A 26,606-nucleotide genomic window follows, 5' to 3' on the forward strand; every position below is an offset into this window, starting at 1 on the left:
GACCAGAGTGTGTGTGTTTACTCTGGGCTTTCTATCCTGTTCCATTCATCTTTGTGTCTGTTTTGTGCCAGTACCATGTGCTTTAGATTACTGTAGCTTTGTAGTATAGTCTCAAGTCAGAGAGTGTGATTCTTCTAGCTCTGTTTTTTCTTTCTCAAGGTTGTTACGGCTGTTGAGGGTCTTTTATGTTTCCATACAAATTTAAAAACTTGTTGCTCCAGTTCTGTGAAAAATACTGTTGGTAATTTGATAGGAATTTCACTGAGTCTGTGAATTGTCTTGGGTAGTGTGGCCATTTTAATAATATTGATTCTTCTAACCCAAGAACATGGTGTAGCTTTACATCTCTTTGTGTCATCTTCAGTTTCTTCCATCACTGATTTATAGTTTGCAGAGTATAGGCCTTTTGCCTGCTTAGGTAGTTTTATTCCTAGGTATTTTATTCTATTTGATGTGATGTTAAGTGTGATTTTTTTCTTTATTTCTCTTTCTGATAATTTATTAGTGTATAGAATGCAACGGAGTTCTGTGCATTAACTTTGTATCCTGCAACTTTGCTACTAGATGAGCTCAAGCAGTCTTTTGGTGGTAACGTTAGGATTTTCTATGTAAGTATTACGTCATCGGTGAATAGTGACAGTTTTACTTCCTCCCTTCCAATTTAGATTCCTTTTATTCCATCTTCTTTTCTGATTGCTGTGGGTAGTACTTCCAAAACGGTGTTGAATAAAAGTGATGAGAGTGAGCATCCTTGTCTTGTTCCTGATCTTGGAGGAAATGCTTTCAGCTTTTCACCATTGAGTATGATGTTAGCTGTGGGTTTGTCATGTATGACCTTTATTATGTTGAGTTATGTTCCCCTTATGCCTGTTTTCTGGAGAGTTTTTTATCATAAATTGATGTTGAATTTTATCAAAAGCTTTTTCAGTATCTGTTGAGATGATCATATGTTTCTTATTGTTCTGGAAGGACTTTTTTTTGAGACATTCAGGGAAATTTAATTATGGAGTGTACAATGGATGATGACAGTGAGTTATCGTTATTTTTTAGGTGTGATAATGGCATCATAATTGTTGAGGAAAATGTTATGTTGTTAAAAAGATACATACTGAAATATATGAAATGGAAGGAGTTCTAGGATTTAGAATAATTCAGCAAAGAATTAAAAAAACAACTCTATCAAATGGAGCAAAATCTTAATGGTTACATGGAGAATCATTGTACTTTATTCTCTGGTATGTGTTTGAAAAGTTTCAGAATAAAGGAATTTTTAATTGTCTAAAGGGTGTGTGCTTCAGAACGTACTTTGTATTTCCTGTTCTTTCGCTGGTATAACAACAATGTCATTGAATTCTTGTGCATTGTCACTGCTAATTAGTTTTGTGAAAAACTGATGGGTTGAATAATCTTCGTTTTTCTCCTTGGGGCCATCAGAACCACAGAATAGGAATATTTACTTATTTATTTACACCACAGAGTCACATTATACTTCTAATGAGCGTAAAGCAGCATGCACTTAATAGTTGAAATGAGAAGCTGACAAACACTTGTTTCCTTCCCTCTGTCAAAGGTTTGGTCTTCTGCGTCTCTCTCACAGCTCTGAATTCCCGTCTGCCTCATCCGCCCTGGGATGCCCCAGGCAACCTCTTCTTTCTGTGCTTTGGTACACGTTAGTCCCTTTGGTTAAAATGCAATCATGTTTCTCTACGACTGAGCACATTTCTAATCACGCTTAAAGTCTCAGTACGGGTACTCTGTCGTCTGTGAACGTCAACTTGATCCCTTCGGTCTGTTTCCTCAGTCTTCAGTTCTCCTTAGAACAGTTGCTTTTTCTTACTTTGTGTGTGTGTGTGCACATTAGTTTCCTTGATGAAAGAGAAGATCTTTGAAGACAGGGCAGGTATCATGTTTTTCTGTCTTTGTGTCTTCACTTAGCATACGGCCTCATATATATTAGAGATTCTAAATGTTTACTGAATGAGAAAGTGAAGGAGAGTTTGTTAGTGTAAACTAGCTACATGTGTGTGAAGTCCTACCATTGAGATGTCATTACTGAGAGAAGCGTTTTTCCATTTCTTCCCTTGCAGTCTCTGGGGACTGCATTTTTGGCATCCTAGGTGGGAGCACTAGAATTTGGCCAGCTCACATGTCTGGGGACTGGCTTTGGATACTTTTAAATTAGTGACTTTCTTTTCAAACTCAACAACCTTTGCCTTGGGAAAGGGGACGTATTTTCATTGTTTCCATTGCAGCCACCTTCTTTTTCCTTCTACCAGTTTTTCCCACCTGTAAGACCATCACTTCTTCACAGCCTTCCTTCCCAGTGGGCTCTCAGCACTTACTTCTGTTTATTGTTTATTGTCGCATTATATTTGTATGGAATGGAGGGTGAACTTCCTATTATTTCTCTCACCATGCCATGTTATGTACATATCAAAGATAACTTTCCCCAAAGCTGTGTCAGGCATCTGGGGACCATGCTTTGTAGAATCTTTCTTTGCAGAGTCAAAGATCTGAGCCCAGTACCTATTCACAGACTATTCCCATTGCTGCTGAATTCCTATGGGGAAAACAGTGCAGAGATATTGAAACTTACGAACAAGTTCTTAAAGCTATCATTTCCCCAACCCTTTTGGCTTGTTTCTGTTTCCTCCAAATGTGCTATATATTTTCTGAAACGCATGCAGGAGGTTCAGTCTCCCTTTGGGCAGAAGCAGAAACTTTTGTGACCTTTCTCTCCCCGTAGATTAGCGATGGGCCTCTGTTTACCTGAGAAGACCAAATCCATTCACGTGGGCTAACTTAAAACTCGTAAAGTCCTTGAACTGTGGGAAGTCTGATAATGGCTCTTTACCTCTATTGATATTTCAAATAATTCCACAGCTTTGAGGTGTTTCTTTCCCTTCATAGGTCAAGAAGAATAGCACAAAGGTTACTCTAAGGAGGATTTAGAACCACAGCATTTGAGTGAATAGCCATAGAGATCATTTAAGGAACCACTAGGGAGTGATTCTGCCTCATTCTCAAGGCCCTTTACAAAACAACCAGGGTTGGATTCAATTAGAAACTGAGAGAGAAGTTTTCAGTAGAAAAATTGAAAATGCGTACCAAGGAAATAAAAACAGACTCTGGAGAGCATGAGAACATATTTGTTCTCATGAGATGGGAAAAGAATTGTGTCCAATGTCCTCCACGGTAGGAAGGCCAGAGGTGGAAAGCACCAATTTGCCTTCAGGACAAATGCTAGGAAGTGCGTCTAGTAGGTTAAGCACTTGTTACTCAGCTTTTGGGAGTGTTGCCAAGTCCCTTTCAAATCAAAACTTGGATCACTGCAGGTGACCATGGAAACATTTAGAACAACAAATATTTGTTTCTCAAAGCAATTTGATCTTGGAATTCACAAGAACAAAGAAGTAATGTCAGGAACAAAAAGAAATAGTCATGGCGTAAAGACAGAGGAAAGAATAAATATGGAAGACACGCTCCCAGTACTCTTCCGGTGACTAGCAGAGGGCCTTTTTGCATCACCTGACTAATTTTGGAGCTCCACTGATGCATTTTCTACTATGAAAGTAAAGTGAAAAAGTAAAATTCAAGTTGGTTTGACATCACATTATATGTGAAGTATCAAGCCCATCACTCCTACCATATGATTAATGACAGTTACCTCTGACTGATTAATGAAAGGGTTGGTCACCTCACCAGCAGTCATTCAGACTCTCTTTCATAAGACGTGAAACTTAAGAGATGGAACCTTTTGTTAGTCGTTGGTTAGATCCTTAGCTCAAGGGTGGCATAACCAGGTAATATAACACATAACCAGTGTCCGTATCACAGATACACAAAATCATGTGCAAGTTAAAATTGGAGAGGAGCAAATATTAAATATGAGAAATTGTTTTCTTATGACAACCATCTTTACCAGTCTTCCCAAGTTAACTTTCATGGTATCTGTTCTTTGCAACCTAATATTTCCAGGTTAGAATATTTAGTGTGGATTATGTTGTAAAGAAAATTATTAATAAAAACAACTGAGACTAGAGATTAATAAAGAAGCAATTATACCATTGAGGTAGTAGGAGAACCTCAGAAGACATATTATTATGGTTTGTGTTTATATGAGTTAGAATTATACATTGTGGAAACGTATTGTTGCTTTTTACTGAAATTAGTTGTTTCCAAGTCTTTTTCTCAAGCTTAATGAATGGGGTATAGTCTTTCAAATGATTTTTAGGTAATATCAGGAGACTCATAAAATTCTATGAACATTTTTAAAGAAGCTATTTTTCACTAAGTGGAATTTCCAGGATCACATGTATTCTACTCAAACACAAAGAGGGATTTACAGGGCTTCAGAAAGATTTTCACAAAACTAGGGAGACTCTCACATATATTTTTGTGCATTTTTAAATGCAGGTACCTTGTTGTACTCCATCTATTTGGTACGTTAAACTCTTTCTGGAAATGACATCTCAAAGACTTGAGGAGCCTTACATGCACACGTACACAGCAATACTTCAGAGTTCTTTCACAGTGAAGTAAAAGCAGAGTTTCCTAGGCAATACAGCTTAAAATGTTTCTTTTATTAAGATTAAAACATTGCATAGAATGGCACCATAATGTATTTAGGATCATTTTTCTTGTTTACTTGTGCTGTTTTGTCTTTCTCAATATCTTTGGTTATAAAAATGTCCTATTATGTTTTAAATATTGCAGGCATCAGAGGCGAAAACAGTAATGATTTGTGCTTATTACTGCACAAAGTCCAGTAAAGGTTAATGAACTTCTGCTACTAAATGAATTAAATATTCAATTTGAAACTCAGGCCAGGTGAAGAATACAGTGAATCCTTTACAATCTGCTGGAATTACACCTAGGAATTTCAACTTCGGCCTTATTTTTTTTCATGCCCAAACAGAACATGCCAGATAAACAGCATGGCCTTGTTTGAACTACAGTCATTTAGTATCTATCTAGTAAATTTCATTCATCATCACTTTCAGAGAGTGAACAGGTCAGGATTTTGTGCACCATAAAAAACGAGCAAATAGCTTTGTGCTGCTGTTTGATGAAGACTACAGGATCACTAAAAATAAAACAATTTTCAGTCTGAAACTGAGATGTGGAGTGAAGGATTTGACTTCCGTGATATGTAATATACTAGAGCTTAAACCATAGGACTAGGAATTTTGAAAAATAACACTGCCTCATGGAAATTACACTTCCCTTTACTAAATCACGCAACATGAAACTGAATTTGTAAGAAATTCTTTATATAAAACCATAACAATTTACCTATTTAAAAGATAGGCATATATTGGGTTAGCATTTTAAGTGGGATTCTAAATTAGGATGCCTCAGTTAAATTCCTCTAAATTAGAATAAGATTGACAGCCTTATTTTGTCTAAAAAATGCCAGTTTTGTGTTTCCTAGGAAATATCTCCCATATTGAATTTCTTCCATAGAAAGCATGGACATCTGGAGAGGAAAGGATGCTCCCTGGGAAAAAATTCACAGATCATTCTTATAATTCTGTTTTAAATAGAATAGACACCAAACCAGCACATTTATTCACTGATTTATTCATTTAATAAATGTTTATTTACTAAATATCTCCTATGTGTCAGAAACTTGAAGAATCTTGTCATACAGCTGTGACCAATACAGATGAAGTCCTTGCCCTCCTGGTGCTTACATTTTCATAGGAAGTGGTAGAGAATAGACTTGTAACCTCAGCATAGTTATGAACAGAGCCCCTGCCAGCCCCGGTGTTCCAGTGGAAGTGATACCTCATAAGACCCCCCTTGATACACATTAGGTGATAAGCACTGTTGAAAATAACAAACAGGACAAAGAAAAAGAGAGCATAGCGGACAATAGGCTGTTACTATTAATATAGAATGTCAGGGAAAACTTTTAATGAGAAGTAAGGGAGCGAGGCCCGTAGATAGCACAGGGAAGAGTGACCCAGGCAAAGGCAGTAGCAAGTGCAAAGGCTCTGAGGCAGGAGTGCATTTTGACCATTTGAGGACTGGCAGAGAGACCTTTGTGGGTGGAGTAGAGTGGTAAGGGGCAGAGGGGTAGGAGAGAAGTCTGTGGACCTTTGAAAGATGGTCATTATTCTAAGTAAATAAAGTTAATCACAGCAATTGGAACAGAGGGGCAACATGATTTGACCCATGTTTTAAAAGGATTATGTGTGTTATAAACTGGAAGAGAGAAGGGATATCAATAACAAGAACAGTGAGAAGGATGCTTGGATAGTCCAAGCAGAGGGAATGGGTGCCTGGAAAAGGTTGACAGTGATGTTATATGGGAAGAAGTGGTTCAATTTTGAATATACAGGGACATCCAATGCAAAATCTTCCTAGTGAATGTTTTCCCACTAGCACACCTCTTGGTTTTTGAATACCCACATTACATACTATACACATATCTCCCAATATGTTTTAAGACTGTGCTAATGTAGGAAAAATTAATATTTATGCCCCCTAAGCTTAATAAAACATTACAAAAAATATAATATGCAGGAGAAACCGCAACTGGAAACTGAAAAACAGTGGGTACAGTATCAGATTCATGTGTAGATATTGGAGTAAGAACCAAATGTCAAAAAGAGGATGTTCCTCTAAGATGCTGTGATGTTCAGAGGCATTACAGAGTCCTATTTAGAATCAATGATAAATATTAACCTTAAACATGAGGATGACAGGATGAGAAGCTTTACTTTTTTAAGGTGGCACATCCCTTATAACTCTGTTCAAAAAATATTGAAAATGTAGTACCGCTCCATTTTGCATTTTTTATCCAATCATGTCAAATATCTTTTCAAGTCTTTACAAATACCCAAATGACAGAGAATCTCTATCAGTTACTCTGAGTCTGATAACTCGTCTGAAATTGCCTGTTTATCACCCAGATTGTCAGCACCGTCACGTTGCATAGCAGGTGACAAAGACAGCTGTACCCTTTCCCCTGTCTTCCTTCTCAACTTGTGCCAAGCCTCCAGTGTCCACTTCACTTGGTAAGTAAATGTACTACAGGGAATTGTCTGACTTTTACTGTAAGTTTTTGCCTGAATTTTTTTTTCTGACCAATATTATTTACCATGAAATATTATAAAGCATTTTACAACCAAAGTTTTAATGTTATAGGCACACTTTAAAAATCTGGTTGGCAGCTTTTGGTTTCACATAATTCAATATATATTTTTTCCACTGAAATAACGTGAAATAGGCTCCTGGTTAACTTTCTTGTGCCGAACATCTAATGCTCAGAAACACTAGTGGTAAGTGGAAAATACCTGTCTTTTGAAGGTGAGGTCTGTTTGGAGGGGATGTTCAAGGATGGTTCCAGAGTTTTTAACCTAAGTTAACTGAAGCATAGAGTTGCATTTACTGTTATGCGTATGATTGCAGAAGGAGCAGGTCTTGGAAGAAAACCAGAAATGTCTATTTTGGCTATCTTGAGTTTGAGATGCCTCTTAAATGTAAAGTAGGTAGTTGAATATATAAATGTGTTGTTCAAGAGAGAGAGCCAGACTTGAGGTATCAAGTTGGAAGTTATCAGTGCAAAGGCTTACAGTCCTGAGAGTGGGTATGATCACACAGGAAGTGAGTGTGGACAGAAAAGAGGTTTAAAGAAAGAGCCCTGGCAGCATTCATCATTTAAGACCAGGAGGATTGGGGGGAGAAAAAAAAAGCCAAAGAAGTAGGTAAGTAGGAGTAGCCAGTGAGGAGGAGGAGATCCAAGACAGAGGGGTTTTAGACGCCCTGAGTCTAAAGTTCCCTTCCCCTCAAGAAAGAAGAAGTAATCAACTTTGTCAAATGCAGTGGATCGTTAGAATGAGAAGAGGGCCGAGACTTGACCATTGAACTTAACCACCTGTAGGCCATTGGTGATTTGGTAAGAGCTATTTCAAGGGAGTGGAAGGGATAAAAATCTGGAACCAAGGCAGAATGGGAGGAGAAGAATTGACAGCAATGAATATACACAGCTGCTCAGGCATTTCATTGCAAAGAGGAACAAAGAAATGAAATTGTAACTAGGAAGACATAAGGGGCCGTAAAAGGTTTTTGTTGTTTTCAAGATGGTAGATTCAATACCATGTCTGTAATGCTGGAAGAAATGGAAAAATGGTTGATATAAGAAAATATTGACAATATTCTTGAGTGGGTGAGGGATCAGATCTAAAGTGTGTGAATGTGTATGTTTGGAGGAGGGGATTGATTGACCTTAATAGGAGTATTAACAATTCCTTTCTAGTAACAGAAGGCAAGTCAGCGTGTCTGAGCACAGATGTGGGTGAGTAGGTAGTCATGGTGGTGGGAACTTATTGAAAGCCTTTTCCAATTGCTTTACTTTTTTTCAGTGCACAATAAAGCAAGTTCCTTAGCTGAGTACTGAGACAGTGGAATGGGTTTGAGGTTATTAAGAAAATGTGTCATCTGTAGGTTGGGGACTATCAGCAATGCCAGAATCCAAGGTTGAGGGAGGTGGCATGAAAACAGAAGTCACTGGGAACAAGGAGATCAAATAAGTGTGAAGCAAAGGTGTTGTAAAAATCATAAAAATAGAGATGGATGTTTCCGCAGAGACTTGCCACAGTAAGCAGAAAAGCAGTTATTTAACCACGATGCCACAAGCATTCCAAAGCGTGCTGCCAAGTGGTTATCACTGTTAACAATGCTTTTACATCAGAGAACATGATACATTGGGATTCTTTTTGTCTCTATTTCAGCTGAGGTCCCAAAGACTGAGAACAATATAAAAGGTACCAAGTTACCTTGTATCCTAAATCAAAGAGCTAGTCCACCTAATCAGGACATGCTAAACGGATGTGAAACTATTTCAGGCAGCCTTAACAATCTCTTACCTCTGGCCTCTGTAAGTGAGGAGGCTGGAGAGTAATGAGAACTCTGTGGAAAGAGTTTTTGCAGCACCATAGAATTTCACCTCCTTCATCAAGTGAAATAGGCTTCAGGGGGTCTTAGGAGGTTGGAAGGTGCCCCTGGAAGGGAAGAGCAAGTAGAAATAAGGCTACTCTGGGAACAAGCTGTACTTTTATCCCAGCAGCACAAGGGTGCATGCGTTTCCCAAAGGCCAAGTTGTCCATGGGAGACAGCTGACCCAGTATAATTTTAAAAGGGACTCCCAGGGTCTTCCAGCCTAGGTAAGATAACCTGAATGAACAAACAAACAAACAAACAAAACCAACCAAACAAACTACAGGTGAAGTGCAGGATGCAGCAGCTCCTGAGGGCAAGAGCGGGAGGGGGGATGCTCAGCGGTGGTCAGAGGAGCAGCGCTGCCTGTGTCCAGGGGCCCTCTGCCCAGGGGCTTCCAGGAGGAGGTTCTCAGGCAGAATCTACCAGGGCCCGCTTAGGATAAAAAGAGTTTTACCCAGAGAGTCCTGACATCCCTACGCAAAGGAAGACTGTCTCCTTTCCTCTAAACCCCTTCTGCCTCTGGGCTGGAGCTGCAGGGGTCGGAAACTCTAGTCACTACTGGAGTAAGAGAGGCAGCAGCAGAGAGACGAGAACACCGCATCGCCCTCCCCATCAGGGGCCTTCAGGCTCGGCCTGGGCCCCAGCTAGGGGAAGGGAGAAGGCTGTACTTGGGCATAAGTATCCAGTTAGGATGTTGCGTTAGAAGGGACGGGTCATTTTAATACCTGTCTTTTATTTGAGTAGAGTGGTTATCACCAAGCCATTTACATACATATACGACGATAAGACCTGCTTTATAATAGTGTAATGGAGATTAAATGAGATAATGTATATAAAGGAAGGTCAAATTCTTTTCGCTTCCTTTTCATGTTTGCTGTCCCAGGATATCAGAGCAGGCTCAGTAAGTGACACGCTGACTGCTGTCACTTCACATTCATGACCGCTGACCTCAAGAGGACAATCCTAAGACAGTATGCTGGCCCGTTTATAGTCTCGCTCTCGATGGCCAGAGGAGCCACCCCACCCTTTCTTTTCCCCTTAAACATCTAACAGATACCCCCCTGCTTATCTGTTTGTGATTATTCCCACAACCTTGGTCACTCCTCCTTCCTCACCTCTGGGAAAGTTTGCCTATGAGTGCATTCCTTTCTCAGACCCTAAGCTGCCAGACTTCAGGGTGCTTTTAGCCACAGAGCCCCGTGGCTTTTTCCCTAATGAAATCTTACATGGAACACAACCGTTGAAGTTCTAGTTCAAGCACGGAGTGTGTGGAGGTCTCAGAGCTCTGAATGCCCAGCCTTGCCCTCCTCATCACCCTCTGTCACCCACCCCAAAGGCTGCCAGACCCGGAGGGATTTCTAAAGAGAGCTCTCCCTTCTTGGTACTCTGTTTTTCCTGCCTTCCAAGCCAATTCATTATCCATGTGTTAATATATGTAAAGCACTTAGACTCCTGCTTTAAATATGGTAAATGATTGATAAATGTTAGCTATCATTGTTACAGCCTGGAGAGCCTGTTTCTCTTTCCTTCTTTCTCCTAAACATGTGCTTTCCATAAAGTTTCTGGTCTCAGGCCGTTATTTTTTATTTCGCACTCCTGCCCTGATAATCTCATCATCTCATCTAGTGCCACCTGTCACTTCTTCGCAGATGATTCCCAGTTCTACACCTCAAGTCTCATGTCTTAGGTCATTGATCAACATCCCCTTCTGCCAGAGAGTCGCCGCCACATATTCTAACCAAAATTTCTCCTCTGCTCTAGTTCCTTCTCCCTCTTTCTTTTCATGGTTGGATCCTCTGAGGCTTGGCACATCACAGGCACCTCTGAATTCTTCACCTTCCTGATGCCAGTCGGTTGTCACATCGTAAAGATTCTGCCTCTGAAGTCCAGCTCGCTCCTCCCTCCTCTCCGTTACCAGCTCCACCACCCCTGTTCGCCTCCTCCTTGCAGCTCGTCTGTGCTGGTGCGATAAATTCTGAGCTAGCTCCGCTGCCCCCAGCCTTCCTGGCACAGACCCACCACAGCCCCGAGTTGCCAGACTGACCTTTCCAAAGCACTGCCCCACCTAGTCCCCTCTCCCAGACCCTTGAATGATTCCCTTTACCAACTGAATTAAGAATACACTGTCCAAGAGGGCTCCACAATGTGTCCTCAACCTATTTTTCTGAACTTTATCTTATTTAATGTTCCATACACAGTCCACGTGAAAGCCAAATTAGGAATTTTGCTCTTATCCAAACGCAACTCACATCAGAAATACATTCTTTTGTACTCTCTCTTTGTTCATGTAGAAATCACGCCTGCATCCGCTACGTTTCTGCATATTCTTCAAGGCAAGTGTAATGCAGCAGTTTAGAGCACTGCTTTTGGAGTCAGAGTCTGGGGTTCATGCGCTACCGTGTGAAGGCTCTGTGACTTTAGGTTAGGTACGTAGTCTCTCTAGACCTAAATTCTACGTTTGCAAAGTGGGGATGATAGTTTTCATGTATCGTCATGTTACTGGGAGACTTAAATGTGATAATGTGTTCTTAACATTTAAAGCTCTTAAGCAATGGTAAAACATAGAAAGTTTTCTCTGACACCTTAGGCGGTGCAGCTCAGGACCTCTGTACCTACTGTCCTTCCGCCTAGAATGCTCTTCCCCAGACACATGCGAGACTTATTCCCTTAGGTCCCTACTAAACGTCACTTCTTCAAAGACGTCTTCCCTAACCATCTTAAGAGTACCCACTGTCTCCACTCTTCTCTTTTTACCTTGCTTCTTTTTCTTTAACACAACTGACATGTTACATAGTATTTGTTTGTTTGTGTATTGCCTGTCCCACTAGAATGTACGTCCCATGAGAGCAAGGTCTTTGTCCATTCTGTTTGTTGCCAAATTCCAAGCACTCAAAACAGTGGCTGGCATATAAGAGACTGTTAATGGGTATTTATTGAATGAACTAATAACCAAATGAAATTATTTAATAAATACTAGCTTTAAGAAAAACTGATTCCAGATGCTACCACTGCTATAGTAAATTCTCTTTTGATGAGCTTAAATGGATTAGTTACTTTCATCTGTGAAATCTGTCTCGACTACTCTTATGAAGTGTGTATTCTAAGATGTTTATGTCTGTTTAGCTCAGTTCACCAGATCAAAAACTTCTCTAGGAGAGAAATAGTCTAATTTAGGGGTTGGCAAACATTTTCAATAAAGGGCTATATATATAGCGTGTATATGTGTGTGTGTATATATAGTGTGTACATATAGTAAATGCTTCAGATTTTACGGGCCATGCAGACCATCACAACTGCTCAACTTCACTGCTGTAGTGCAAAAGCAGCCGTCGACAGTACATCAGAATAAGTGTGGCTGTGCTCTAATAAAATTGAGCTTATGAAAAGAAGTGGCAGACTAGATTTGTCCTGCCAATCATAGTTTGCCAACAACTGCTCTAGTTTATCAGTATATACTTACTAGCTTCCAGCACAGTGGCTTTTTATATAGAAGTCACTTAATAATATGAAATTGGTATTCAACAATTACATTATATCATATATATAATATGTCTATATATTATGTCATATGTATCAAGTTAAATATATAGTAGCAACACAAAGGTAGTAAAGATACTGTAATAAAATGATGGAAATAGCCATATTTTTTGAGCATCTAGTGATGCTCAAAGTTACCTTCCTTGATTTTGACAATAGCCCAAAGAAATGAGTATACGGAGCTCTAAGAAGTTAGGAGCATCTGCAGGGTGACCAGGAGGGAGTAACTATCATAGCAACAGTAGCAGCCAGCATTTATTGAATGTGCATTAGGTATTGGGCTGTGGACTTTATATGCATATATATGTATAATTCTGGTCACTAATTCCCGTGGCGGGGTGGGGTGGGGATGAGTGGGCTGGGGTACAGGTTTCACGTATATTCAAGCAATTCTCAGAACCACCTGGGTGTCCTACAGTTCAACCCAGTTCTGACACTAGGTCTGTCTGGAGATGCATCGGATTTCACAGGTTAAGGTTTCAGTCCTACAAGACTGTCTGCACCTCACTCCCCGCCTAGTTCATATGTAAGGCTCAAGCCCAGGACATTACCTGTGCTTCTCACTGCCTGGCCATGGACTAGAGGTTCCAACGATCCCCTCCTTAGGTTCAATTAATTTGCTAGAGTGGCTCATAGAACTCACAGAAACATTTTACTTACTAGGTCATTGGTTTATTATAGAAGGATACAACTCAGGAGCCATCAGATGGGAGAGATGCACAGGGCAAGGTGTGGGGGAGAGTTGTGGAGCTTCCATGCTCTCTCCAGGAGCACCACCCTCCCCACAACTCCTCGTGTACCCCAGCCAAAGGTCTCCAAACCCTTTTTTTTTTGGTCGGGGGGAGACTTATGCCAGCTTCATTACCTAAGCATGATTGATTAAATCATTGGCCATTGGGTAATTGATTCACTCCCCAACCCCCTCCCATCCTGGAAATCAGAGGGTGGGACTGAAATTTCTAACCCTCTACTCAAGGTTGGTTCCTCTGGCAACCGGCCCCATCCTTTCTTTACCTTAGGGCTTTCCGAAAGTAACTTCAGTAACATAACAAAAGGCATCTTTATTGCTCTATTCTGTTAGGGGATTCCCTTGGTTTTAGGGGCTTTTTGCCGGAAACTGGAGGAAGACCAAATATGTAGTTCTGATTATAAATCACAGTATCACAGCATTGCATAATTTAATTTGATCTTTATAACACGCTTTGAAATGGGTAATACAGTCCCCATTTTATAGATTTAAAAAGTGAGTTTCAGCGAGTTTAAGTAATTTGCCTGATATCACATAACTTCAAAGGAGTGAAAAATAGAGAAAGGTTGGCTGGCTCCAAACCTTTAACAGAGTGACTGGTCTGTTCTACTAAGAAGCATTTCTAATAGAGACACCTCCAACGACAGCAGAAGAATGAAATATTTATGCTGGGAGGTTGGGATTATTTGATTTATTCAATACAAGTTAAAACAAGTCAATATTAAAAGTCCTTTATATTCTGGTCTTTTCTATCCGCCTGCCTGCCGCTGTTCCCTCCGAAACCTCCCCGGTTGCCCCAGCCAGACGGGAGCTCATGACTTTTTATGCAGGCTCCATGAATCTTCTTTCCTTTGCTTTTACTTCTCCACACCCCACCCCCACCCCCAACCCTCCGATCCCTCCGAATCCTCTAACCTCTCTTTTCCGCTTCGATGGTGGTTCTGTTCGGGGATCTCCATGTCCGTGAGTTCCTGCTTTTGTTGGCTCCCAGTGAAAGCTGTGCTCTCCACAATCCTGGTGGAAGGGTCACTTTGCAGCTTTTTCACACGGCACTTGGTAATGACATTTAACCTCATGTTTATGTAGGTCTCATTTTCTTTCTCCTCGCTGAAATTTTTTAAGGAGCACAGTCTGTTATGTCTTCTGTTTCTCCATCATAAAAACAAAATAATGACACATAGTACGTTCTAAAATAAATGCCTATTTAATTGAGTTGAAGATACTAATACTAAATAATGCTGTAAAATACCTGATTAAATTTACCTTGGTAAATTAATGTATTCTTATGACCTCCTAGAGGCACAGATTTAATGAGATGGAAGAGTCTAGGAAAGTGCAGTGGAACAGGAACGCTTTATAAAAGGATCAACTAAGTATGAAAAAAAATCCCAGGGTCGGGATTCATTTTCTGCTTTTTGTATCTTAAATGGAAAAGTTCAGTAATAAAATGAGTGAGTTATATTGCTGCTTTAGAGATGCAAATGCCAAGGTACAAAGCTTGCCTTCAATTGTTCCCTCATAAAATTGTTATTTACCAGTCATTCCGGCCAGAACTGAACATCAATTAGTATTAAGATCTCATTGTGCATATGGCACTGTGCTAGGCTACCGGGGGCTGGAGGTACTTATTTTTATTTAATTTCTGCTCTTACGAAGCTTACAGTTAAGATAAGTGTATTGAAAGAGGCATACATATCCATGTATTAATGAGAGGGCTAAATGATGGGATACAGAGTGTGGGGGAAGAGAAGTGCAAAGCACTTGAACGTGTTTTCTCGGTATTCTGTAATTCTGATGCCACTTTGAATTGATTTGTAGAAAGGAGAGAAGATGAGTGGGGCTGGAAATGCTGAAAAGAGGAGAATAAGATGTAAATGTCCTTGGTGGTAGGGCTCAGATCTTGAACTGCTTTTGTGCTCTCCTGCATCACCGGCACAGAACTGGAGCGATCAATAGGTGCTCATGATCCTCTATTAATTTTCCTTAAAATAAACCCACTGTTCACCAAAGGCTACTCATCTTGTTGCACTGACCCTGCCCCTCTTCTTGCTTTCCGTTTGCTTTCCTCTCCCTCTTCTGGAGAGACTTCATCTTCTGCCTGTTTCCTCATCTCTCCTACTTATGAACACTCAGATGACCTCACTGGATTGCTGAGATTTCATCATTTTCCTGACTCGTTTTGGCCTCTAACAGCCCGGCTACATTTTCTCAACCTCTAATGAGAGACATAACATCCCACTAAGAGTGGACAAGCCAAGATTCCCAGTCTGTCTTGCTGGCTGACATTGGCTGACTTCCCCAGAGTGCTCGGCCTCACTAGTGATCTCCAGGGTTTGATGTAAACAGGGAAGGTCTCCAAACCCGTGCAAAGAGAAGTCGATTCTGTTGGGAATGCAGCTTTGACACTCAAAGGATTTGTTTCTTCAATGTATAAAATACTGTTGTATTTGTTTAAGCTTGAAGGCAAGAAGGTTACGTAAAAGTTCCAGAATTGGCGATTGAATCTAAATAGTTACCATTAAGAAGTGCAGGACTCCCAAATTTATCCCTTCCCACCCTCTTCCTCCTGGTAATCCTAAGATTGTTTACTGTGTCTGAGTTTGAGATTTGCAAATGTTAGCCACTATATATAAAAATAGATTTTAAAAAAACAGATTTCTTCTGTATGGCACAGGGAACTATATTCAGTATTTTATAATAACCTTCAATGAAAAAGAATATGAGAATAAATATATGTATGTATATGCATGACTGGGACATTGTGCTGTACACCAGAGATTGGCACATTGTACTTCAATTAAAAAAAAAAAGAAGAAGTTGAAGACTAAATGCTATAGTGAAGCAACCTTATAGGGTCCACAGAGATGAGAAGTCAAAGTTCAAGGGCAAGCTATGCAATTATATGACTTTAACATTGGCCCTGTGCGTTAAATTAACTCCTCTTATCTTTGAATTCTCCTTCTTTCTCAGTCTTCATGTCAGATGAAGTAAAAAATCTGTTACTGGTATCCCAGAAATATCTATCAAATGAATATATTTTTTATCCACACTGACAGTCTCTCGGTTTGCTTTGCTTAATTGTTCACTTTATAAATACTCATTCACGCTGGTTTTACCAGCAGCCACCGCCTCATCTAAGTTTCCACACCCCTGCAGGAGATCTACTCTGGATTTCTTTGTGTAGGATCCCCTCCCCCATCAGCCAATTCCTATGTTAAGGCCCTAATACCCAGTGTGTTGGCTTTTGAAGATGGGGCCTTCAGGAGGTAATTAAACTTAGGTGCGGTTGTGCGGATGGGGCCCTTATGATAGGATTAGTGCTCTTAAGAGGCAGCAGAGAGCTCTCTCTCTCTTTTTCCCACGTGAGGACACGGCAAGAAGGTGACCCTGTGCAAGCCAGAAAGAGAGCTCTCAGGAGAACCTGACCGTGCTGGCACCCTGGTCTGAGAATTCTAGCCTCCAGGACTGTGAGAAAATAAGTATCTCGTTTCAGCCACCCAGACTATATATTTGGTTGTGGCAGCCTGAGCAGACTAAGAGTTACCTTCCAAAAAAATAAATTTTAATGCTGCCTCCTTGCTTATAACCCTTTGCTTTGTCAGCGTATGTTGCGAATTTCTGGACATGGAACACAAAGCTCATGACAGGGGGGTCCCATCGTGCCCGTGAGCGTCCACTGGGGCGGTGTGCGGGTGCACTCAGGGCTCTGGTCACACTGTGCTTGCCACCGCGCCTCAGGCATCTCTTGCCCTGTAACTCCTCCAGGCATTTGCATGTACTGTACTGTCACCTCTGCCGTTCCTTGTGTCTCACCTGAAAAAACTCCTTACAGGTCAGATTTCATCATCTTGATGAAATACAATAGGTGATCATTGTGTCCCCACGGTGTGTCGTACACACTTCGGTTATAGCGGTTGTTGGACCGCAGGGGCTGCGTCATTACTGTCTGTGGTCGTGACTGCCCGCCCCGCTGGACAGTGAGATCTGAAAAGCCAGAGTGCCCTTTCTTAGTCACCTTTATGTTTACAACCCCTGGGAAAACTCCCGGTACGTTTTAGATACTCAATAAATATTGATAGACGGACAGATGGAAGAAAGGAAGGAAGAATGGGAAGAAGAAGGGACGGCAGGGGGAGGGACGGTAGTAAAGAAGCGGGAAAGGAAGGATTTGGGGCTGGCAGTTCAGTCAGTGAGCTGTGTTAATTGATTTGTCCCCTTCTCTCCCGGGAAGCCCCAAGCAATGCTGCTTTCTAAATTAAAGCAGGAAAATGCTTTATTACCTTAGTAGGTAATAAGATATATATCCCCAGCCAGTTGCCTCCTCAGTCCCACTCTCTGAGTTCCATAATTTTGGATGGCTGTTGACAAAATGATTTTTCACTCTTACTGTTTTCTACACACCGAGAAAATACGTAAGAAAATGTATTCTTAGGTGGAAACAAGTCCAGTGAACAATTATAAGAGGAAAGAGATATCAATGCATAGTAACCATTCACTCACTTCGACCTCTTGGGGCTCTTTGGTCAGGACACAGCTTGGACGTTGCTGTGAACGAGAACCCAGAGTCCGTGTGTCAGGAAAAGACTGAAGGAGAAATCAGATGGCACTTTCTCCCCCTGTGTTTCGATACTCGCTTCCTCCCACATGCATATGAGGCTGCCAGTATGGTTCTTCTGTTTAGTTTAAGATAGAATCTAAGGGGAGCCCAAACCACCTGTAGCTGTGTATACCCCCCAGCAGAGCTGCTGTGACTCGCACCAGGGGGCGTAGGGCGCTTTCTTCTCTGGGGGGGAGCCATCTCTAGCACAAGACTCACTGAAGTTACCCAGGGCACTCAGAGTCCAGAAATGCAAACAGAGGCCCAGGGCTCAGGATAGGGATTAAAGAGAGCAAAATTTGTTAACATAAAAAAAAAAAAAAGAAAAAAGGAGGCTTTTGTTTATTAGTGGGTTTTGTTGTTGTTGTTGTTTTTGGTTTTGCTTTTCGGTGAAAAGCAGCGAAGAGAGAAAGAAGCTAAGTGAATGGCTAGGTGGAGGAGATGGAAGCCTAAGTTGCTGGAAACATCAAACAGAACTGTTTAAGAACAGAAAATTAGGTGTAAAATGACAAATTGAGCATGTGGGTCTACCACCCCTCTCCCCCAAGTTTTAATTGAATAGAAGAAAATATATGTACACTTACTGATACTGCATCGGTGCTGGCAAATGAGAAGGAAAGCAGGCAGTGCTTGAGGATTTTAAGGAAATCTTGGAAGACTGAAAGGAGAATGGTGAAGAAAAATGAGAAGGGTGATCCCTGGGCCCAGAACAGCAGAGTGAGATCAGTCTTAGAAGGAGCCTCTTCTTTGGCTCAAGAGACGTTTCAATCTTTGGTTTAGCGTCAAACTAGAAAGAGCCAGAGTAAGCTGGAGGGCACTCAGAGATGTTGGACCCAGAAGGCACCGTCTTCTCTCTCTCCTAGACATTCACAGATCCTGATAATTTTTTTTTTTCTGATAATCTTTTTTTCTGCAGAAATTTGTACCAGGTGGAGAGGACTCTGTGTAGGTGTAGGAAAGGACCAAGTCAAATCAAGGTTGAAATAATGCTGCCTCCCCAAGCAAACACTGAGTAAAATATGAAGGCAAGGCTGTTCTTCCCAGGAGGAAAAAAATACCAAAATTCTCCATTGCCAGCCTTCTTGTCTACCTTGTGCTTATTATGCCCAGAAATCTACGCAGAGCTTGCCATCTGCCTTTACGTTAAAGGACGAACCCTGCTAGGGTAAAAACCTGAAACAGCTGCAGAGGAAAGCCATGTTAGCAGCTACACTAGTCAACTCATAAGCATAAACTAATAATCAAGCATCCCCAGTGCGGAGCAAAACCGATAGGAAAGAGAAGGCAAAAGGTGAAATCCTGACACCAGAGGAAACAGATAATTCAAGACACAGAGGAGGAGTCTGTGGAAGCCGGTGGAAAAGTACTGGAGGATATTCGGGGGGGAGGGGGAGGTTGGTTCAATGTGATTAGGGCATCTATGTTTGCTACCTGATGCTTGTGGAAGTTAGGTTCTGCCCTCCCATAGAGACCGGGAGAGAAAGGCACTGGTTTCTTTGATGATTACATTTCAAAGGCATGACTCCCAAGGCTTCTAGAAAGACATTCTGAGTTGTAAAACTAGTAAGAGGCTGGGAAAAGATTTACATCTCAAAGGAGCAGAGAAAGAATTTACAATTGAAGGTTCTCTAAAGTAAATGCTTAAAGAAAAGAGAGGTCAGGAAAAAACCTGGCTGAAGAAACCTGGCTGAAGCAGCGGAGTGGAACACATTCAGGCCATCTTGGTCACCACCATGGATAGAAACTGGGCACTAGGTGAAGGTTTCTTGATGGAATGTGAGCTGCCCGTCTAAAAAAATGCTATAAAACATATGTGTTAATTTCCTATTGCTGCTATAACAGATTTCCACAAACTTGTCTATAGTCCTGAAAACTGTATGTCTCACTGGTTAGAAAACCAAGGCATTATTGAGACTGATTCTCTCTGGAGGCTCTAGGAGAGTATCACTTCTTCGCCTTTGCGGATTCTAGAGGCCACATGTGTTCCTTGACTTGTCACTCCTTCCATTTTCAAAGCCAGCAATGTGGCATCTTCTCTCCTTTCTGACCTCTGCTTCCATTATTCATCTCCTTCCCTGACCTTGACTCTCCTGCCTCTGCTCTTTAGGGACCTGATTATTGGGTCCTCCCAGGTAATCCAGGATAATCTCCTCAAGTCAAGATGTTTAGCTTAAGTATATTTGCAAAGTCTTTTTTTTTTTTTTTTGCCATCTAAGGTATCATATTCATAAGTTTTGGGGATTAGGATGTAGATTCTTAAGGGGCTGTTATTCTGACCTCCCCTACTTCATAGCATGCTACCTGTTTCTCCCTGTCAATTCATGATCATTGATCTGTCTCACTTTCCTAGACCACCTGTAGGTCTAGGAAAGAGGCCGGGGAAATCATCTCCATGTAAGACATATGCTCACACATCGCAGCCCTAACACAGCTGCCTTCACCTAAACTGACAGTTCTCCCACACTGGACTCCTGAGTCCCCGTCTGCAGCCCCAGGGAGCATGGTTTCCCTCAGGCTGGGGACTTCCTGATCTCCCTTCCCCTCCCTCGATGTGCCCAGTGTGTCTAACTGCTTTACCTATCCAGATGTGTCCCTGATGGTGGTGCTGGTTTCACTTGCAAATTCCCCTGCAATGCTGAGCCCTCTGATTTGGGGATTTCAGTTTCACTGGATAATGATCGTGGTGATTTTAAACATTTCCTGTTGCTCGTTAAACTGCCTGCCCGATTCAGTTCCAAATAACAGCTTTAAGTATACAAGTGAAAATTTAGCTCCTAGTATTTAACAACTGCTATAATTTTAAAATCTACTTTCAATTAAGTAACCTTGTAATTCTAAAAAGTGTTTGTGTTCCAAAGAAGTGCTGAGATGCCAACTGAATACAAGTCCACTTTACGTCTGGCAGACACTGTATGGTTGTCATGTGGCTTAGCATTGAAGAGCTCCCTCAGTAGTGCCACTGACATGACTGGTGTAGTGCAGCATTTAATATTTGTCTTTATACATCTCCCCATGGTGTCGGAACAATCTCCAGCAATCAAAAGAAATGAAAAAAAAAAGCTAGAATAAAGTATTGGTTAAATCTAAATATATACAATTGACATTTTCAAGGAAATGTGCATGAGAGATGTATTGATTTAGGAAATGAAGATCATTTATGACTCTGGAAGGAGGGTACCTTTTGAGAATATGACAATGATTTCTTTTATGTTGCCAAAACTCTATGTAGATGGAATCAGTTTTCTGAAAAGAAGGATAATCTTCAAGGTAGCACTCCTTTTAGAGATTTAGTCTAATAGGACTCGGTCATTAAAGGATCAAGTCCAAGTTTCACAGCAAATTTCCTTCATATTTAAAAATTAAATTTACGGTGAAATCAGTGCAGATAGTTGACCTTAAGAAGTGAGGTGAAGAACTTACACAGGGTACTTGAAAATGCCATTTGCCACATAGTAAACTTGAAATCCATCAGTCAAGCCCTTATGGACATTGGTTAACTCTAGATGTTTGCAGTCATAAGAAAAGACAGAATTGCTTTAAAAAGCATAGACTCTGTCATAGTTTAATATACAGAAGATAGACCACATCTAAGTTTTAAAATGAAATAAAGGACAAGTTTGTAGTGACTACTATGGCTTTTGTTCCTCTGGCAATGTTTAATCTCATAATTGGGTCTTTTTCTTTTTCTTTTTTTCTTTTTAAATAAACATCATTGAAAACATTTTACCAAAACTTCATATTTTTGCTTGTGTATTTGTAAGACATTATATTTCAACAGATGTAGATCAAAAGTGTGCAGGTTTGGGTTTTTTTCTTTGTTTTTTTCTCTTAGTGTTTTGTTTTTTTTTCCCCTAGACCATCACTCAGCCTTGGAGAATTGTTTTGATTAGAGAGAGGTCTTTGAGTGGGTTTGCAGTGCTTCACGGCTTGTGCAAGCAGGCAGGCGGTTTCCTTTTTGTCTTTTTATCTGGCCAAGGACATCTACATATTATGTCGATAAGCACACAGAAATTTATAGACTGGGGCTGAGCAAAAATTTCTTTCTGTCAATAGACCCAGAACTAAAAATATCAAATTGAACACATTTATACTTGAGAAGCTCAGGATGTGTCCTTAACCTGCATTGTGCATATTCTTCTTTTTAATATGTGTTTTTTAAATGCCAGGGGAAATTTAAACAATGTTTATTAAAGCGGAGATGTGTTGATGGCATGTGTTGGTTTTATTTCAATCCCGCAAGTTCTGCAATGGGCAGAGCTGTGGTTTACCCAGTGGCCCATCTGCTGGCTACCTGACGATTTTATTTTTCACCAGTGATGTGGTTCTTTGGTCCTCATTAAAAGATACATGCTTAATTCAAACTTTCGAAGAGTCTGTGAAAACACATATTTAAACACATTGATCACATATTACAAAGAACATTTTGAGGTTGTCAAAAAAGATTTCAAGAGAAAGAAAAAAAAAGCCCTTTTAAAAAAAACAATTTTGTGCTGATGCTCAGTGACATTGTTTTCATATAAAATAGTATGGTTAAGGCTGTTAGTTGACTATCTTGGATCTGTCAGTTTGAATTTATTGGTCCAGTAATTAACTCAATACAAAGCAAAAGCAATCCTCCAAATTCCATCGTGAAGTTGTACTACCGGGCCTGGTGTGGGGGCTCTCATGTTAGCTTGTCGTAGCAAACAGGTTTCTGAGTGTGGCTTTTCCTTTTATGTCGAGGATGGATTCTGTGCATATGGTACTAATCATTTGGAATGATCAGTTTCCAAAACAATAACAAGGTTTTGGTTTCTGAAACCAATTACTCTGTTGTCTCTATTACATACGGATTAGCTGGCTGTGTTGGGTAGCAGGGTTAGGAGCGAGACTCATGAGAGTTGCTGCCCGCAATTTATGAGGGGATAATCCGGTTCATAGGAAATGAGGTGCTTCAAGTATTCAACGAATAGAAGGAATTTCTCTGTCAGCATGGATTCAGCCTCAGATGTGCCTCACACTGATCTCTAGACCACGGCTGTATGCCACATTGATCCGTGCAGGAATAATTGTAGAGTTTCCAGGATTTCTTTTACTATCAGAGGAATCACCCTAAAATCACTTTGCTCATGGTTTCTAGTGAAAAATATCGGTCTGAGCATTTTGAGCTTACAGCCGTGGATGAGGTGTATAATTTGTTGGGTGCTGAGTTCTGTGACATGAAAAGTAAATTACTGTTGGGAGGGGTAGTGGGGAGAAGGATCTTATTATTAAAAAAAAAAAAAATGTTTTCAGCAGCAAGGATTTTTTTTAAGGTGTAAGTGTTTCTTCCCAGACTTGATGGCTTGATCCCCCTGACCAGCCCCCCTCATTGCCATCCCATAAAAGCTTGTGGTTTTGAACCTGATGAAACAGGTGAACACAGGTTATGCCTTTTCCTCCGTTGATATTATGAAACTATCCCAGTTCACTGGAAGAATTTCCATTAGATTAAAATAAATAGAGTGTCATAATTTTTATTCAAATTGAATAAATGGATGTAAAACATTTAAAAAATTGTGCATACCCTTTGGCCCAGGGAATTCGGTTTTAAGAATGCAGAAAATAATCATGTGTCTGGGCTAGATTTTGCTGCATAACTATAGCAGATGAAAATTGGTAAAATTAGGAACAACTTGAGCGTCCAATTGTGCTCAGATAAAACATATTGAGGTTTATATAATGTAGCAAAGATTGAAGTGAGGTAGACTCATACTTTATAGCAATGATAAACTGAGATACTTAGTAAAAATCTATCAAGCACCTACTAAATGTCAGACACTTAGGTACTGAATGTAGGGCAATAAGGAAGACAAACAGAATTGTGATCTTACCGAATTCCATTATGTAGAGAAGGATTGACAGTGATAGAAAAGGGTGTTTAACATACATTTTAGGGAAAAATGAGATGTCTTAACTTGGGTTCCCTGGGAAGCAAAGCCAACAGCAGATGGATCATGTGCTATTCTTCTATTAGGAAGTGTAAGCCCTGGGAGAAGACGTGAAGGACAGGGAGGGTGAGGCAGGGAGAAAGGGAGAGCCAGCAGGAGGAGATGGCATCATTGATCTGGTCGCTGCTAAATGAAACCGGTGACTAGATCGGTGAGGCCAAGTCCTCTCAAGATGCCACGTAAAGTGTGTATCTGGACACTGGAGGGTAGGTGTTGTGAGTAGAGAGGGAGAAGAATGTATCTGCTGCTTTCTGTCTGCCATTGGTTAGTTCTTTCCTATAGGAAGTTAAATCCTCAATGCTTCCAGGGTACTCCCTAATGGGGGTGGATACTGAGAGTGGGTTCATCTGTGAGCACCCCCAAGGCATGTCCGGTGTGCCTGTGTGAAGAGGGCTAGAGCTCACCCAGAAGAGGCCCGGACATCTGATGCATGTAGGACATCAACTGAGTAGATTACAGAATAGAATAAATACTATGATTCTATTTTTGGCATAGAAATTATGATAGTATTAACAATGACTAAAGATGGGTTTGGGAATATGGCTTGCATTTATTTTCTTCTTTTATCTGGTTTTTTTCTCTATTTTTTTCTGTAATGAGCATGATTGTTTTTGTAATAGTAAAAATTAAAATTCAGTTTTTCAATAGAATTTCATTATTCTCCATATTTAAGAAATTTCTCATTTCCTCCAATGGTTGGTTGTTTACTTAGATTTCGGCTAATTTATCCAAATTTATCTTGGCAAATAATAAAGGGTTACCAACTTCTGCAAGCGATCAAGCTGACAAGTCAGTTTAATGATTCCTTTTAATCTGTACATTCAAAAATAATGTTAATGACCTCATCATCATAGGATATGTCCCTGAACAGTAGGAGCTTACAAATGATAAGGAAAATAGAAAATAAATGTAAATAAATATATAAAGTGCTTAGCATGACAGATGGTAAAGAAACCTTTTCTATGATGATAACTAAGTACAGAGTAGAGATGAGGGTTAGGGGTGCAGTTTTGGAGAAGGTTGTAAAGAAGTCTCACTGAAAGGTTAACATTGGAGAAGGGAGGGCAGGAAGTGAGGGAGTAATCCTAGAGGTAATTTAGGAGAACATTTCCGAGAAGAAACACATTTAGGAGAACATTTTCGGAGAAGATCAGAGACGGGAGTGTGCCTGCCATACTCAAGGAGCAGCAAGGAAGCTGGGGCAGTGAAGCTTAGGGAGAAGTTCTACTACAGAGGAACTACACTGCTTTATGTAGCAAATGCTCAGCAAACATTGTATGAATTGCAGTAAATTTTATAAAACTGTGAGGTCCAAAGCCTGTGTGTTAAATAGGTCTAAGTCTTAGCGTAACGTCTGGCGGAGAATATATTTGCAGAATTAATTACTTCTCTCTTCCTTGTATTCTCTAAGATGCTCATTTATATTTTAAAAATGTTCTGTCATTTCAGTTTTAAGTCTTGGTACTTAACTGGGCTTTATTTGACTTCCTATTAGATGGTAAGTTTTGTGAGGGCAGGACTGTGTATTTTTATTCATTAGGGTAGTCCCAGCCTGGCACATACATCTTTTGAAAAAAATAACTTGCCACCTTTCTGACGGGAATTTCCAGAAAAAACAAGTTCAAGGTACAAATAAGGAAATTAGCTCACACTTAAAGTCACTTCTAAAAAATTAACTCAATCATTGGAATTCTAAGCAGAAATATTCTGAGATAAATTGGGGACAGGGGAGGGAACACGTTGTCAAAACCAGAAAAATGACAGCAGGAGGGAAGCCCCCCGTCCCGAGTCGGCTTTTCAGATACACGGAGCTGGCAGCAGCGGCCGATTTGCAGGGAAGTGGACTATGCTGTTTCTTAATAGCTTCCTTCACTCAGGTCTCTTTCACTCAAACATGTAGAATGAAAATAAACACCTTTTAAAGGAACACAGATCGCCAGGCTGATCTTCCGTATTCAGACTTTGCGCCTCAAGGCTTTCAAGTTGAATTGTTTTTTCTACTCTGAATGTTTTTCTCATCCCCTCTCCTTTTTCCAGCTAGCCGACTCAGTTTTCAGGTTTCAGAACAAATGCGCTTTCCTCTGAGAAGTCTGCCTGTCTCCAAGATTATTTCAGGTCGGCCTTTTTATATGATCTCTTAGCACCATGATTTCTCCAGGATACCGTTCAACTGCCCTGTAAATAAATATTAAGTAGGAAATTAGCTGTCCAGCCTCTGCCTTCCTCATGGAAATATAAGGTCCGCAGGACGGAGGGGATGTCTCCCTTGGTCATGTCTCTATCTCCAAAGCTTGGCACGTCTTTGAAACATAGAACACACTAAAATTTATAGGCATTAAAAATTATTGTTCAGATAAGCATAACTGGCAGAAAATATCCAGTCTCGACTGTTTTTTCTGAACAGTCTTAATTTAAGAATATACACGGAATCACATAATCCAAAATTTAAGTGTTCATAAATGGGAAGAAAACAAGTTAAATCTCTGGCCTCAAGAGCTGCTTCTGGTTACACTAAAAATATCACCCAGTATCTTATTAATACCCTGTCATGCAGATATGATCGAGTTAACTCACCTCACAGAAAGAATGAAAATCTGTCATATATCAGCTTCTGCTTCAAGTTATGCTCTGATGCCAACTATGTGTCTCTTTTTAAAGATTGTAATTCTTTATTTTTTATATTGGTTCAGCACAAAGTTATAGCAAACTACAGAATTCTGCTACAATTCCCAAACACTGCATAATTCCTGTCTAATTATACAGAACTAATGTGCAACCTTTCTGTATTAATAATAAAGCAATTAAC

The 26,606-nt window shown here is 40.4% G+C and overlaps 1 long non-coding RNA gene across 3 annotated transcripts in view; it reads left to right on the forward strand.

Annotated features, from left to right (window-relative positions):
- LOC116154738 (uncharacterized) overlaps window positions 1–26,606 on the forward strand; it is a 263,959-nt gene that overhangs the window by 110,066 nt on the left and 127,287 nt on the right. The window contains exon 2 of one of the 3 annotated variants that reach the window (XR_010382196.1): window positions 6,921–7,025. The exons of 1 other annotated variant lie outside the window; for it this stretch is intronic. This is a non-coding gene — a long non-coding RNA (uncharacterized LOC116154738). Of the gene's footprint in view, window positions 1–6,602; window positions 7,026–26,606 lie in introns of those variants that run through there. One more of the 3 variants, XR_010382194.1, reaches the window with a different exon arrangement.

Source organism: Camelus dromedarius, chromosome 9 (genome assembly GCF_036321535.1).
Source record: "Camelus dromedarius isolate mCamDro1 chromosome 9, mCamDro1.pat, whole genome shotgun sequence".
NCBI lineage: Eukaryota > Metazoa > Chordata > Mammalia > Artiodactyla > Camelidae > Camelus > Camelus dromedarius.